Below are 14,519 nucleotides of genomic sequence, written 5' to 3'. Positions count from 1 at the left end.
GCTGAGGAGGACGGAGTCGGCTTAATTAGCAGGTGGCTGAAGCGGTTTAACATAACGGGCGTGGGGCGGTGCGGCGTTCGGCGACAGCGGTGCCCACTCCGTGCAAAATCGAACCCAAACGATGGGCTGGCTTTATGTATGAGGTAGAGGGTCTGACGAAGAGCATGCCGGAATGGTATAGTGAATGACCCAACAAAGCGATATGACAAAGTGCGTCCGAAGATGGCGAGCATGACAGATCTGCCTGACCTCAGAGCTGCCAAGAAAGAGGCACGTCTCCCAAGGCCACTTCGTATGTGACAGCACAGTGCTTTTGTTGTCCGACTGAAATGAGGACGGAGCCGCCATGCGTCCGAGCTCTTTGTGGCCAGAGAACGATGGATACACTGTCTGTTGTGTTAATTGACTGATGGGGGAAAAACGACTAAGTGAAAGGCTTGATGCGATCGTGTCGTTTCCAAGAGGTTGTTCTTTCATGCTTGCGATCTCTCACTTTCTCGTCGTCATTATCAGTTATTACAAAATGTGTACTTTCTCTGTTTCTGGTACCAGCTTCTTCGCATGACATGCGTGCACCCAAATTTGTGGTCGTCTTAAATAGATGCGTTCAAAGCCACGTCCCTTTTTGAGCCAAGGTGATGTCTTGCGGAGGCTGTGACGGTAATCCTCAGTTCAACGTTCATTTGCCCGCTTACAGACTTCTCTTGTCAAAAAGTGGCCCAGACCAAATGACCACGTTCGATCATATCCTTCCAAGACCGGATGATCTACACTTGGTCCTTGCTTCTAATCAGCAAGGTCGATCTCCGGCCGTCATCCGGTTTGGCTGAGCACTCCGAGCCAGTGCACGGCCAGCCCTGCGTGGGTCGACCCGCCTGCAAAATATCCCCAGGCTCGTGGGGCGTTGTCTCGCCGAGATAGGAGCTACCTGATCGGTACGAAGGAGACAGCAGAGGGCGTCCCCGACACCATGCTGGGAGCCCCGCTAGGGCGCCGTGGCCAGACCTCACAAAACCTGTTTGTTGTCCGTCGGGGATGGCCGCCCACCACAGGGGCAGTTGGGGTCGGGCCGCTGCAAGTGGAGCCTCTCGCGCCCTCGCTGTCGGTGCGCTTTGTCCCCTCACTGCTCCTGGTGGGACGCCCAGAGGCCAGCTGATGGCACCATTACTTTGTTTATGCGCCACGCTGTTTTCCAGTCACAGTCGATGACTGGCCCCTGAGCTCTGTCCTTCAGCGGCGCACTCATACCCACTGCCTAGTGGGTCAGCCTGGTTCTCTTCGGCCATCGCCGATGTGGCTCCAGCAATGGCCTCTTTGTCGCGCCCTGGAGCGCGCTGCCGCCCCTCCCCCCCCCCCCATAATTTACGTGCGGTGCGACCGTATCCGCCCACCGCCGTCTCGGTCAGCGAGCTGGCCGAGTCGTGGATCTGACCAGTCACGCTGTATTTGGTGCCAAGGCGGCTCACTGCAGCTGGCTCCGCTGAGCTACGGAGCCAATAAAGCGTGAAACGTTTCACTCTAGACTGAATATCGTACAGCGCCAATTGGAGCCGGGCTTAGCCGCCTCAGTTCCATTATCTCCCGGAAGTGGGCAAGTTGGCAATGAGCGCTTCCGCGGGACGGTAGTGCTCAGACGTTGTGGCACGACTGTGCGCTTGGTACGAGGTTATCTTTATTTGGATAAGCACATTTTAAATCGCTGCTAGCCAATCAGCATCTTTTTACCACATTATTCCCATTGATTTTTCGAACTGTCGAGCTTGTGACCACCGCAGATTTGTCACACCAAATATAAATAATCTCCCGCCGTCCGTAAAATATACTTAAGAGTTAAGGCTGTTATAAAAGTTATAAGGTTAAGTTATATGAATTAAATTTAAGAGCTTAGCTCGTCAAAAAATCGTATGTCCCAACCCCGTATCGGATTCCACGACCATCAGCTACACATGTCATGGGGACTCACGATTATGTACAAAAGAACCACGTAGAGGACTCACATCATAAATTTACCGGCCCCAACGCCCTGCCCACCTGCTGCTGCAGTAGCGTCATTAAGCTCCGGGAGGTACCACCGGGCAGCGCGGCTGGCGCTGATCACGGCGCGGTGGCGGCTGTCGTGGCGCTGCGCCGCCCGCGCCAGCCGCCACCTCACGGCCTCGCCTGACTTCCCGGCCGTTCCACTGAACAAGCAGGGCAAGGTAAAGCAAGGCGCGAGCTGCGACCGCAGCCGTAGTTTATATGGCAGGTTTGGGTAAATCGGCAGAGCGGCCTCCCGAGTCTGCTCTGGCATCCCCGGTTCATCACGATCGCATGGTCCCAACGCAGGCCGGCAGAGGGACGCGGCCGCGAAATATCCGCCACCACACCGCTCGTGAGCCGCTTCTTCCACCGACATTGCTCAGCGATCAGCTGTTTTTACCCGGGCCGATTCGTTCAATCGGCCTCATTTAGTAGCCGCCTTGCCCGGCGTGGGAGGCGTTTCCGATGTGTGGAGGCCGGACCCCGTCGTGTTCGACAGCAGCGCGACCCACGCGGCTTTCGGTCCGGTTCTTCGGCCGGCAGCGGCCACGTTCCCCCGCCTCAGATCTCCCGCCGCCGCTCCTGCGCGTCCCCCATAGCGAGGCAGGCCAGACGCTCCCCCAGCCGGTGAGCCATGGCCAGACTGTCGCCTCGCTCCAGAGCTGCCCTGAGGCCTCAGCGCCCACTGCTCGGGCCCAGAGCAGAGTACAAAGGTGAGCTCGCTGCTCTGCAGGCTGCTGTCTGTCCTCCACCGCCACCTCGGGCGCCGCCAGCTCCGCCGCCCGGCATGATCATAGCCTTGGCCGCCGGCGCCGCGGGCGCCGCAGCTAGCTCGGGAAAGCCCCGAGGACAGCGGCCCGCGGCGTCGCGCCGCGGCGCGTAGACTCCCAGCCGGCGTGCGCGGCCCTGGCGCGGGGCGCAGAGCCGGCGGCGCGGTGGCCTCCTGTCTGTTCGGCCGCTAAGTGGTGTGATATGCGGCGGCCGCCCACCCCGCACGCGACCCCCGTACACCCATGGCCTCCGCGCTTCCCCAGCAGCGCCACTGCAGGGCAATAAAGGAGGCTGTTTGTATAATTGGTGGGAGCTTGCTGTGCTGCTGCGTGCATACACCATGCCTGCTGTCTCAAAGACAGACGGCTGTCGTTCTTTGAATGTCCTAGTGGTACTTATACATTTGATTCGCTGATTTGTGCATGAAAGACTCGAGGCAATTTACATTTCGTGTTGTCAGCACCATCCAGTGTATTAGAGGTCATTTCGACATCTAAAGAAGAAGGAAGAGCGTGTTTAGAACCCTGAAAGATATAACTTTAACCAGCTTGTTGCGTCAGTGTTCTGAATTGCTCCTTCGATTTACTGACCCACATTCAGCCAAAGGAAGATTTGGTGATAAGCTTACGTGCTTGAGGTACCATTTTAATAAGTGGTTTGAATACGTTCTGCGTAGCTGGAACGGACAGTGCGTTGTGTGCATTTAATGTATTGCAATGCAACTAATTCTTCTGTCTCATCAAAGCTTAGCGAATGTCTTTTTCAAACATGGTCGTGCACAACATATTTCAACTCCGACTACAATCTCCATCCCAGTCATACGTTAAAGCTTCGCTCATATATTGGCGTTAAATGATAACCAAAAGAACCGTGGGAACAGCCCTGGTGTCACTTTTCGGCAGCCATTCACCGATATGCCGATCGCTCACATCGCTATAATGGCCCATTATCAGCTCTGATGACACACCCGGGACCTTGTGAGACGGCGCCATTTGCCCTTAGACAACGGAGTCCCAATCACCGCTAGGACACTGCCCTCTCAGGCCATACAAACAAGCGCGATACCGCGCGTGGGGCGTGCCCGCTGTTACAACACAGGCCCGCCGGGCCACGGGCACGCAGCCGGTGTCCGTGTCCGCTCAGAAGCATTACGCTGAGCTCCGTGTCGGAACGGTACATAACAAGACACCGATTATCTCGCATATTTTGATTGCCGCCGACCTCTCGGATAAATGTTGATGAATGGCTCTTGTAGCGGCTATGCGTGTTGACCGACGAGGCAATATCGGCTTGGCCTATCCACGGGAGCACCAAAGTCCGCTCGCTAGGTGCGACGCGGGGTGAGTGGCGTCGCTAGCGAGCGCCAGTGACTTCGGGGGCCTCGTCAGGCCCGTCAGACTGGGGCGCAGCTGAGGAATCTTAACAGCGTAAATTAGACTGAGGCAGAGATTGTATCGGAGAGGCGCTCCGATTCGGAGTGTTTGTCATTTCGATCAACACCTTGGGAACGGTCGTGCCAGCGTGTGTCGCAATGCGTCGTTCAGGGAAGCGCGCGCACGGCCAAGTGCCCTGTGGGAGCCCGTGGTGTGCACACGGACACTCAAGGGCGGCCCAGTGGCGGAAACCGGGCGGCGTGGGCGGGAAATCGCGCGCCATTGAGACCGTTTAGCAGTGAACGGCACCCGTAGGTGCGGCACACTTTGAATCGGCACATATATCCAGTCTTCGCCCGGAATCAAAGGCTTGGCCTGGGTCCAGTAATTTTCTCCGCTGAGAGCGTCTTCGCACGAGTGATTCCCTGTGAGCATCGAGCTCGGTTTCTCACGATTACCGGCCGCGTGATTAACAGCGGCGGCGGCCAGACCCAGTTTTATGACGGATCCAGCGACCTAGACCGTGGTCATTGGCGGCGCGCGTCGTCTGAGGCTGAACACCGACTCGGGAATCTGTGTCAGCAGCACGTGCCGGCGTGCTGGAGCGCTGTGAAACCCCGGTGGCAAGATATGCCGAACTCAGGCGACCGTTCGTGCCGTCTTGATTTCGTCTGGGCCTTCCCTGCACATGCTATGGGTGCATTGCCGGCAATGAAGTCAACAGTTTGCTTTTTAGGTGGAAAATGCTGAGAAATGTGAAAATTTCAAAGAGATATATCGTACACAAATCCAGCACACAAACGGGCCTTCACGCAGTCATTATTTTACGAGAGATGTAGCTCATTCAATTTTACATGGCAGCAGCTCGTGAACAGCTATCAGCATTAACGATAATGCATCGCTAACCACTCTTGAAAGTGTTGTTACCGCCCCAAACAATAACACCGCCACTCTGTACAACAAATGACCGGCTGTTTGTTCTCTTAGTTATGAAAAGCGCCCCAAACAGCCCAATCGGTCAGCCGAGCATAGGTGTAACCACGTGTCTGAGGCTGCGAAGGATCAGGATTGGGGGGGGGGGGGGGGCAGGCTGGAATATCAGGGACAGCCCCGCCTGAAAGTGACATCTGCCTTGGGAAAGCGAAAAACGTACCTGCTTCAGCAGCCAAGTACGTTTTGGAGGAGACGAAACCCTGCTTTGTGAAAATTGGGACATGCCGGCCCGTTCCCCTCCAGTGGTTATAGCCATGCAGCCGAGCACCAACTGCGCCGCGTTGCTGAGGGGCGCCTGACTTTCAGCTCCCCCCGCTTCCTTATCTTGCAACGGTGCATGGTCGAGACCCGTTGCAATGGACCGCCCGGCGGGCAGGGACGCTCTGTCCAGAGTTCCGCGGCCCACGCCCAGTGGCGCGGCGTCCACATCCTGCTGCTCAGGGTCGCGGCGCGGGGCGTCGCCCGGCGCCCGGCCACTTCTGCGGTCTTGACGGCTGGGCGCCGGCTGCCGCGCGGCCCACGGACCTCCTCCGGCTGCCAGCGGCTCCGTGCAGCTGGCGTGTCCAGGCAAGGGGAGCGGCCGTGTGCGGGGCCATGGGCGGGCACATGAACCAACACCGACACCGACACCGACACGGGAGCGGCTTTCGGTACGGGCTCAGGGTTACGGAGGGCGGGACGGTGGGTAGTGACCGGACTGTGGCCTTGTTACCACCAGTCGCCGTTATCTCGGGCTCGGGCGCCTCGCATGGCCGGCATACCGCCACTGCTCCAACAACAGACTTGACCCGTCCTGTCACCCCGCGCCGAACGCGGCTCGTGACCGGCCACCGAACCGGTCCGGTGCCGACAGCTCGGCACGCGCAGACGGCAGCAGCGCGCGTGCGCCGGCCGTCCGGTAAGGTCGGCGGCACCTGGCGGGCAGGCGGCCGGCCGGTCGGGCGGGGTCGAGCCGGCTGACCTTGGTCTGGGCGTGGCCGCCGTCCTGCGGGCCGTGCCGCTGCGCCGGCCACTGCGCATGCGCCGTGCCATTGCCCCTGCCGCTGCGTGGGAGACGAAAGTGAAACGGCCTGACCTACGCGCTCGGGCGGGCTGCCCGAGGACGGCTTGATAGCCGCAGGAACACGCCGGTCGGGACCGCAGCGGGGAAGCCGAGGAGAGAGGGGGGAGGGACGCGCGGCTCGGTCGCTGACCGGGGCACATCCGGCGCGCCTGGCGGCGGACCGCTCGCCGCCGGCCGGGCGGGGTGAGCGCCGACAGATGGTGGTGATATTGATGCGTCTCGGGTCTGCCGCGGCCGCCCCTCGCCGCCGGCGGCCGAGTGAGACCGGCCTCCGCGCCCGGTGCCGCCGGCGCGCCGGCCATTTGGCGGACGTTCCGCACCGGCTGGGATAGAAAACGTGGGCAGTGCGACCATTGTCTGCTGTGGACGCCACTCTGTTGGACAGCTGGTGCGCGTGTGTGTCAGCTGGACGACAACAGGCTACTAAATCCGCCCCGAGCTTCCTATGGACCGGCGCCCACGGGTCTTTGCGCATTGTTGCGGCCACAGCAATCACTGCACAGTTCGTAAACAATCAATTTGTGCTTTGCAGCAGCCTGTTGCGGCCTTTGAGCTCCCGCCTCGCACTGACAAAGGCTATGTCAAGCTGAGCCCGCTCATTCCTTGCGGGTTCAATTGTCGAATGCCTTGTCAAGTTTTTACCACGAGCAACGCTCCCATTCGACAAGCCCGATCATTTCTGACCGCAGACTCCAAATCGGGCTATCTGTCCTTCGAATTCCAACCCAGTCTTTGCCTGTCGGTGGTTTGCATCTGCTTGTCGCCCTCATTTGTCACGAACAGTCGTGTGTTCCGCTTATCTGCAGCTGCTTCGTCAGGGGACGGATGGCTGTTTACCACGGAGGCCTTACTCACGCCTTTGCTGCCCCCAGCGCGTTCCTCCATACCGCTCGCCTGTCCCTTCTGGCTTGTCACGCTTCTGCTTGTCCCAGGTGTCCGCCCACCAGCTCGCCCGGCTGCCGGAGATCTTACGTGCGCTTCTCAGCGATTCTCTTCGCACCAACGCCCGCATATAACGGGAGCCCAGGCTCAGCTCGGCCAGCGCTCGAGCTTGTGCGTTCCCGTGCCGGCATGCCCCCTCCCTCCCGCCCCGTGCGCCGGCTGCCCCTGAGCGCCGCTATTGTGAAACGGGGCCAGTCGACTGGCACAATTAATGAAACGCAGTGGAGCGGCTGCGTGTCGCATTATAGGGTCAGCACGGCTAATGGTGAGACGCGGGGTCGGCGCGGCGGGCTCGTGGGCCGGTCAGCTGCCGGCCCGGGACCGGCCACTCGGCCTATGGGGGTGCCCGGAACACGAAACGGGTCAAGAGTGGGCTAATTGGAGCTGCGCTGGCGCTGAAACAAGGCGCGGTCGGCATTTGTATGCGGCGTAGTTCAGCAAACAACAAGAGCTGCTACCAAGGTGGCGATTGTCTGGCGTGATTGGAGTGGCCGGACTCTAGCAGGCGGAAAACCGGTGCCCGGCAGAAACCTTGCCCTAGAACCCTGAAACAGGCCGCAGACACGGCTCACTAATAGCATTCCGTTCCACGTCGAGACAATGACTGGATAAGTGAGATGTTATTACGGACAAAGCCAGCCGAAGGGGATACCAATGCCTTGACAATTAGTTTCAGGGCAACACAGCGTTGCTGGCCAAGCCTCACTCTCCGCGAGCAGAGCTGAACACGGCCATTATCCACCCGTTATCTCGCTCTCCCGCACACGTGATCGGCAGGGATCACTATCGCCTCCACCAAAAGTGGGCGCCCTCGCCTGGCTCCACGCTTCCGGCCTGCCAGCCCTCTCTAGCAGGCTGGCGCGGGGCGGCCCGCGTGAGGAAGCCGACCGCTCCGAGCCGATAGAGCCGCACGCTGGCCGCGGGGCTGGTGGCCGGCCCCGCCCTGAAGACGGTCCGGTCTGCCGCGCCGGCACGTTCGTCCCTGCGCAGCGGCGAGGTCAGCGGCTCGGTTCCGGGGTGGCGAGATCTCCGTTTTCTCAGATCTCACTCCGGGTGAATTTGGCCCAGAGCGGAAGAGTCGCCCGGTGACGCTGCACCCTGGATGCCTCGATCAAAGACAGCTCGGTCAGCGCTGACGACCTCCTGGCGACGCCCGCGCGGCCGGCCGCCGAGGATGGCGCCGCATGACAAATGGCGAGCACACAGCCTTGACGGCGAGGGCGCCGCGGGCGCGGGCCCGCCCGGGCCGCTGGCGGGGGACGTCACCCGGCTGACGAGGAGGAGACGGCGCCGCCGCCGCCCCGGCAAGGTCGCCGTGTGGATCGGGAGCCCTCGCCGCCGGGCGCGCTGGCTTCCACGGCGCCACTTCCTGCCAGGCCAACCCGGTTTGGGCGGGGTGGGGCTGGGCGGGGTGGCCTAGCCGGGGTGGCCTAGCCGGGCCTGACACGCAAGCGCTGAGTGAGGGGCTGCTGAGCCGGTCTGAGCTGAGCGAGATCCGCGGCTGTGACGCCGAATTTAGGCGTTAGATGGCGTGACGAAAGTCTCGATGTTAGCCAAAAAGGGAGAGAAAATGTGGACGAAGAGACTGAATCGCTTTCCTGCTCCATGTATCCGTGGACGTTACCGCGCATTGGTGGGCAGCAATAGTAAATGCCTTGAGAGATCAGTGCTCGAAACACGTGCTCAAAACACTGCGTCAAATCAAGCCGGTAATTCTAATTCGGGCATAAAACGACACAGGTACTTTTAAGACTGTCAACAACCCGCAGACCCACCAATCGCGCTGGCGTTAATGATCTAAAAAACTTCGCTGCATGCTCCTGTTGTCGTACTTGAATGCCTTATAAGTATATGCCTTTAGTAACCCTTTAAACAGGATGTTTTTGGCTGCATTTATTAAGTGGGGCTTGGAGCGAGGTCTGTCTGGTTTTAATGAAAGAACATCCATCAAGTCGAAAAGTATATGGATCTGCCCTGATGATTTATTTTCACGGAGGGAGTGTGGCACGCAAGCTGCATTGGCATTGACTAAAATGCCATGAACAGCACGGGGCTGGTGCACTGGTTAGATAATGTGATTACAATTTGGAGGTGTTTTTCTTAGCCTAATAATACTTAAGTTGAAACACAGTGACAAATTTGCTGATAACGCAATGCAATGTTCAGATTATTTAGATATTTGATTACGAGGCGCCATCACTCCACCCGGGGCGCCCGAGGCTTCAGCGCCTCTAGCAGAGCAGTAGTGCTTCATCATGTGAACACCATCATCGACGCTCTTACTCAAGCATGACTCTTACGTCGGAAACGGCTATTGCATAGGTGGCGTTTAATCGACCGTTGTGCAAACTGTCTCCGCTGGGGCACCGCCTGCCAGCACCGATGGGTGCTGCGCAGTCGGTCCCTCCGCAATACACGGCCCCACCTGCCGGGCGCCGATGTCCGACCCCCCTCCCCCCACGGTCCCACGCCGCCCCGATAAGGGGCGCGGCTCCACGTGCCCGGCCCGGCGCGCAGACAAGCTTGAGTGGTAACGCATACCAATTTAAATGAGCGCGACTGTGATTAAAGCCTAAGGAAAACACGTGAGACTAACGGGCAGTAATATATGCTACTGGCGTTAATTGCAGGCTGACAGAGCTTAATTGTTACTCCTACTGCTGTTGTTACTGTTGCTGTTACAGTTGGCTGTTTTTCTCAGCAGCTCACCAGAGGGGAGCACAGAGTGAGTCGGTGCCGTGAACAAAGCTCGACGTGATGCTTCATAGTTGGGCCGCATGACCCGTGCCTGCGGGATTTTTGTGACAAAAGAGATCTTTGGTCGGCAAGCGCCTAATATTAGAGGAGACAACGTGCGTATCGCCACTGAAATCTACAGCTGCCGATACTGCCTTGAGAACTTCAGGCAGCTCACATGGAAAGCAACAATCGCTGTGAAACTCTTGAACCGTGAAAGTGTTTTGCGAAATCAGGACACAATTATCACCCGTGCTGAAGGTAAGCGAATGCGACCGCTAACCTGTCCTGTTCACGCGCCTACAATGCGAGGCTGTCTCCACCATGTTTGACATGGACTAACGTCGACCACAACTGTGTCCCTTGCGCCACCGTTGTGGTGTGCTTTGTTTCGGTCGGCGGCACTCGCCGTTTCTGTACACGCTCTGAAGGTGTTGGGCTGGGCTCGGCCAGTGTCTGGTGGTGTTGACTCTGCCCGCTGTGGGGCCCACGCTCCACGCTGTCCCGTTCCTCCACACTGCTGCCTGACACATAAGCGGCGGGTGGGACATGAACAAGCAGTGGGCGGGGCGTGATAGGTCGTCACCCACCACGTCATCAGAGGCCGACGAAACCAAACAGAGTGGCTCTCGGGCCGCCCCGGGCGCGACACAGTGCCCCTCGAGCCCCTCCCCGGGCGTGGGGGTCACGGCCCCCGCGCCGCGCGGCCGGAGGCGGTTGTCCGGACGGCGTGTGTGTCCCAGTTGTGTGCGGCTGGCTAACTCCGGGCGGAACGCTTTGAAGACAGCCCGGGAATGTACGCCGGCCGGCCGGCGCCGACATGTGGCCGTGAGTGTCGCCCTGGTGACGTCACGGGACCGCTGGTACCGGGAGGACGCCAGGAACGGGCCCGGCGCCCGCTCCGGCACTGTGTGACCTGCCGCGGTCGTCGTGTGACCGCGGTCGTCGCGAGCGGTGGTACACGCCATCCGTCCGTAATCGAATTATGTTTGGAGCCGACCCGGGACTCTACTGACTGTGCGTGACCGCCCGAGTGATCTATTATCTCCCATATCTATAACGGGTCATCAATAAAAAGTAAAAGGAGCGCGTTGATCGTCAGCCTCGTGCCCGCATCGGCAGGACCGCGCGCGGAATGTCAGCCGGCAGCAGCGCCGTTCGAGATTCGAGAGCGCTGACTAGGACATTCTACGTCTGACTAGGGTTTGATTGTCGCCCTCTCCGACAGTTCACTGCTGACGGCGCGTTGATCTGGATAATCCCTCAGCTTCTCTGTCCGCAGCGGATAGTGGAGTATCAAAGGTGTTGCTAGTGGAGGTAAAGTCCAGATCACCAGGCGCTGCCGGCTGCGCACGGCGAGCTTTTCCTTCCCGTGTGGGCTCCGCTGCCGGCGACAGCTCGGGCAGGAAAGCTGCTCAGTCGGTGCCATATGGTCCGGCAAATTGTCGGTGAAAAGCCCAATGACAGCTTCTTTAGCGCGTTACGACCGCCTCGCGCCGTCCGGAGCGCGTGCCGCGGCCCGATGGGGCGTGGTGACGTCTCGGTTTGACGGATGACGTTCACGGCGCGGCCAGTGGGCGGCGAAGTAGACCATCGATCGCACCGGTGGCGCGCTCGCGTGACCATTACACAGGCACACACTCAGCTGCATGGAGGCGTACCTTTGTCCAGGCACCAAGGCCAACGGAGGAGCCCAGGCCAATCACGGGGCAGGCCATATACGAAGGCGGTGGGTCTCTGGGAACGGATTGAGCAAGACACCACCAAATGTGTCGCTGCGTTTTGCTATCTGCCTATCGACACCAAACAGGGCTGCTGCCAATTTGTGTGACGTAGTCTTGCCACGCATGGTTAACGCGTGAAATAAGGCGCAAATTTTTGAGTGGGTTAGCGAAAACATATTTCTCTAGGTAAACTGGTTATTCGTGTCCCAACCACTGCTGTGCGCGCATCCCAGTTGGCTCCCACCAGATAAGAGCCAGCATGATAATCTAACATTAGATCAGGCCGGTGTATGGCTACTTATATTCGTGTGTGACTGCGCAGAGACCTCTATCACATCCCTGACAGACACGCACTCTTAAGCAGCCATTCGCGTGTCACCTGAGGGTTTCATGATCATCCAAGCGTGGCGCACACACAGTCGCCCCATCGCCGAACCCCGCCTTCGCCAAGCGTATGGCCGCGTCGAGTTTTCCCGGCAATATATCAGCCCGCTATCATGCCATGCATCTTCTGGAGAGCGGCCGTCCTCGCGTCTGTAGGCCGGGCCGCACGCCGGGCGCCGCCGCCCAGGTGACCGGCGGCGCGCCCCCTTCCCCGGGCGGCGAGGCCTGAGACGCGCCACGCGCCGTCGGTCACGTGCCGCCTATCTGCGCATCGCGGCCGCCGCGCCGCCCGCTACGGCGGCCGCGGTCGACGCCAGACACAATGCGGTCGCCGAGCCGGCGCTGGGCTCCTCCGCGCCCGGAGCTCGGCCGTGTCACGCCCCGGGCCGGCGCCCGATCGCCGCGCCGGGGGCGCCGATCCGTCGGCCGGCGCAGCGGTGACGTAACCGACGCCGACGCGTGCGGCGGCGGCCACCCTCACGCCGGTGTGGGCACGACGCACGCCCCGTCGCGGCCGGCGCCGGCGGTGGGCCGGCCGGCCCGGCGCCGTGACCGCTCCGGCCAACGGCTGCCGACTGCGGTCACGAACTCTTGCGGAACTGACGCCGACACCGCGCCGTCCAGTCGCGGATACATCATCGCCGTTTTGCAATGGATCGGGGAAATCGACCGCGTGCACGCGGACACAGAGACGCCGCCCACCTGGGTCCGGCCGACGGCGATCTGACGTCGGATTGATACCCACGGCGGTGCCATGTACTCGTTAAGATTGATACGGGCCGCTAAATGGGTTACAGATCCACGAACGCCTCGATCACTCGCGCCGGCCGGCCTTTATCCTGCGACCGTGTAATCTCCATGCTTGATTAAGCTGACACAAGGCTGCCTATGGTAATGTCAGCCCCGAGCACGTGTAGCAATACCTAATACACACGCGGTTTATCAGCCAATCATCGGCGCTGACTCACCTACCGCCACAGATAATCCGTAAAAATCCTGCCGATCGCGGCGTAATGACTCTGTCGGGCCGGCCTCGCAGGCGCCGCGGGGACCTGTCGCCCCCTCGCTGAGGTGGCGGCCGATCATCACCGCCGGCCACCGGCCCGGTCAGACCGCGACCTGCGTGTCGTGGCGTAACGCGGCCGCAGCGGGCGGCGGTGGCCCGCGCGCCGGCCGTCCTCTGTAGGCGCCGACTGCGGGCGGCGGTCACCGCGCTAGCCGCCCTGCGGCATCGTAGTCACCGCGCTAGGTGCTCTGCGGCATCGTGGTCACCACGTTAGCCACTCTGCGGCATCGCAGTCCCCGTCGGGAGGCTGGACACTCGTGTCGCTGCCGCCTTGCAGCCCGAGTCACGTGGTCAGCGACGCGGCGTGGTGCCACCCGACGGCCGCAGAGGAGGGAGGTACGTTTCCCCGCGAGTCTGCCCATGAGCCGACCACACAACGCCACTGAAGCGGCGAACGGCGCATCCTGGCGACGGTGGCGCGCGGGCGACCGCGCGGCCGAGCTGTCTGGCGAAGTCAGAGCCGCGCGCGGACTGCCGACTGCGCCGGACACGCCGCTGGCCGAACACGCGGCCGGCGTTCGGGCTCGGCAGCCACCAAATGGTGCTGATGCCACTAGGCCAATCATGACAGGGCACTCTGGCCGGACAGCCCGCTGCGTGGTCGTCTGTCGTCGCAGGCGTCCGTCGTTGTGCCGGTGCTACGACGTCCTCCGACTCAGCGCGCGGGAAGTGGAACATTAGCTGGTGGCCACTGCAAATTAGATGGCACCATCCGTTAGTACTATTTTTACTGTGAGGTGAAACATCTGCCATCGTGATTGTCATCAAGTATGTCTTTAACCGTTTCCACAAAGAGTACCCATTGCTGTCGATTAAAAAAAATTTTTTTAGCAATTTGTGTATGAGATCTGAATCTCTACTCGGTAATGAACACCAATATACTTTCACCTACAAATATTTCTGTAATTCGCTCCAGGTGCTCACACGGAAATTGCGTCAATAGCAAAGGCGGTGAACATTCCATCACGATTTTCCGACACATTTCCAAGAGCCTATAGCATTCCGTGCGGAATATTTGCAAAACGTGTGGAAAGAGTCATTCATGAAAACACCTGCTGTTCGCGCAATGCATTGTGTTGTCAATACTTGGAGCGCCGCTTGGTCGTTTAGTTGCCGAGTGACCCGTCAAATGTGTGATCATGCGTCAAAACCTGCCTCTGACTGCCTTAAGCGAACCCTCTCGGGACAAAATAACCCGAGGTGATGTCCAAAAATGGGCGTAGAGTGGCGCACACTTCTGTGGTTATATAATTAGCCAGGTAAGCATTCCTAAAAATCAGAACAGCTTAAGTGATATCCTTACACGGCCGCTGGTCATGGATGCGGACCGTTTGCCATCGGTGCTGTGCTCGTCAGCCGTCCCCGCCGCGCCCGACCGGTCGCTGGTGGCCGCCAGCGTCACACCGGAGCGGGTCAGGTCCAAGGTCGCGGTGCCGGACCGCCGGAGC

This window comes from Pollicipes pollicipes, unplaced genomic scaffold, assembly GCF_011947565.3.
Source record: "Pollicipes pollicipes isolate AB1234 unplaced genomic scaffold, Ppol_2.1 Scaffold_4881;HRSCAF=5763_pilon_pilon_pilon, whole genome shotgun sequence".
NCBI classification, from domain to species: domain Eukaryota; kingdom Metazoa; phylum Arthropoda; class Thecostraca; order Pollicipedomorpha; family Pollicipedidae; genus Pollicipes; species Pollicipes pollicipes.
The sequence above is the reverse complement of the archived record's forward strand: the minus strand, read 5'-3'. Positions refer to the sequence as shown.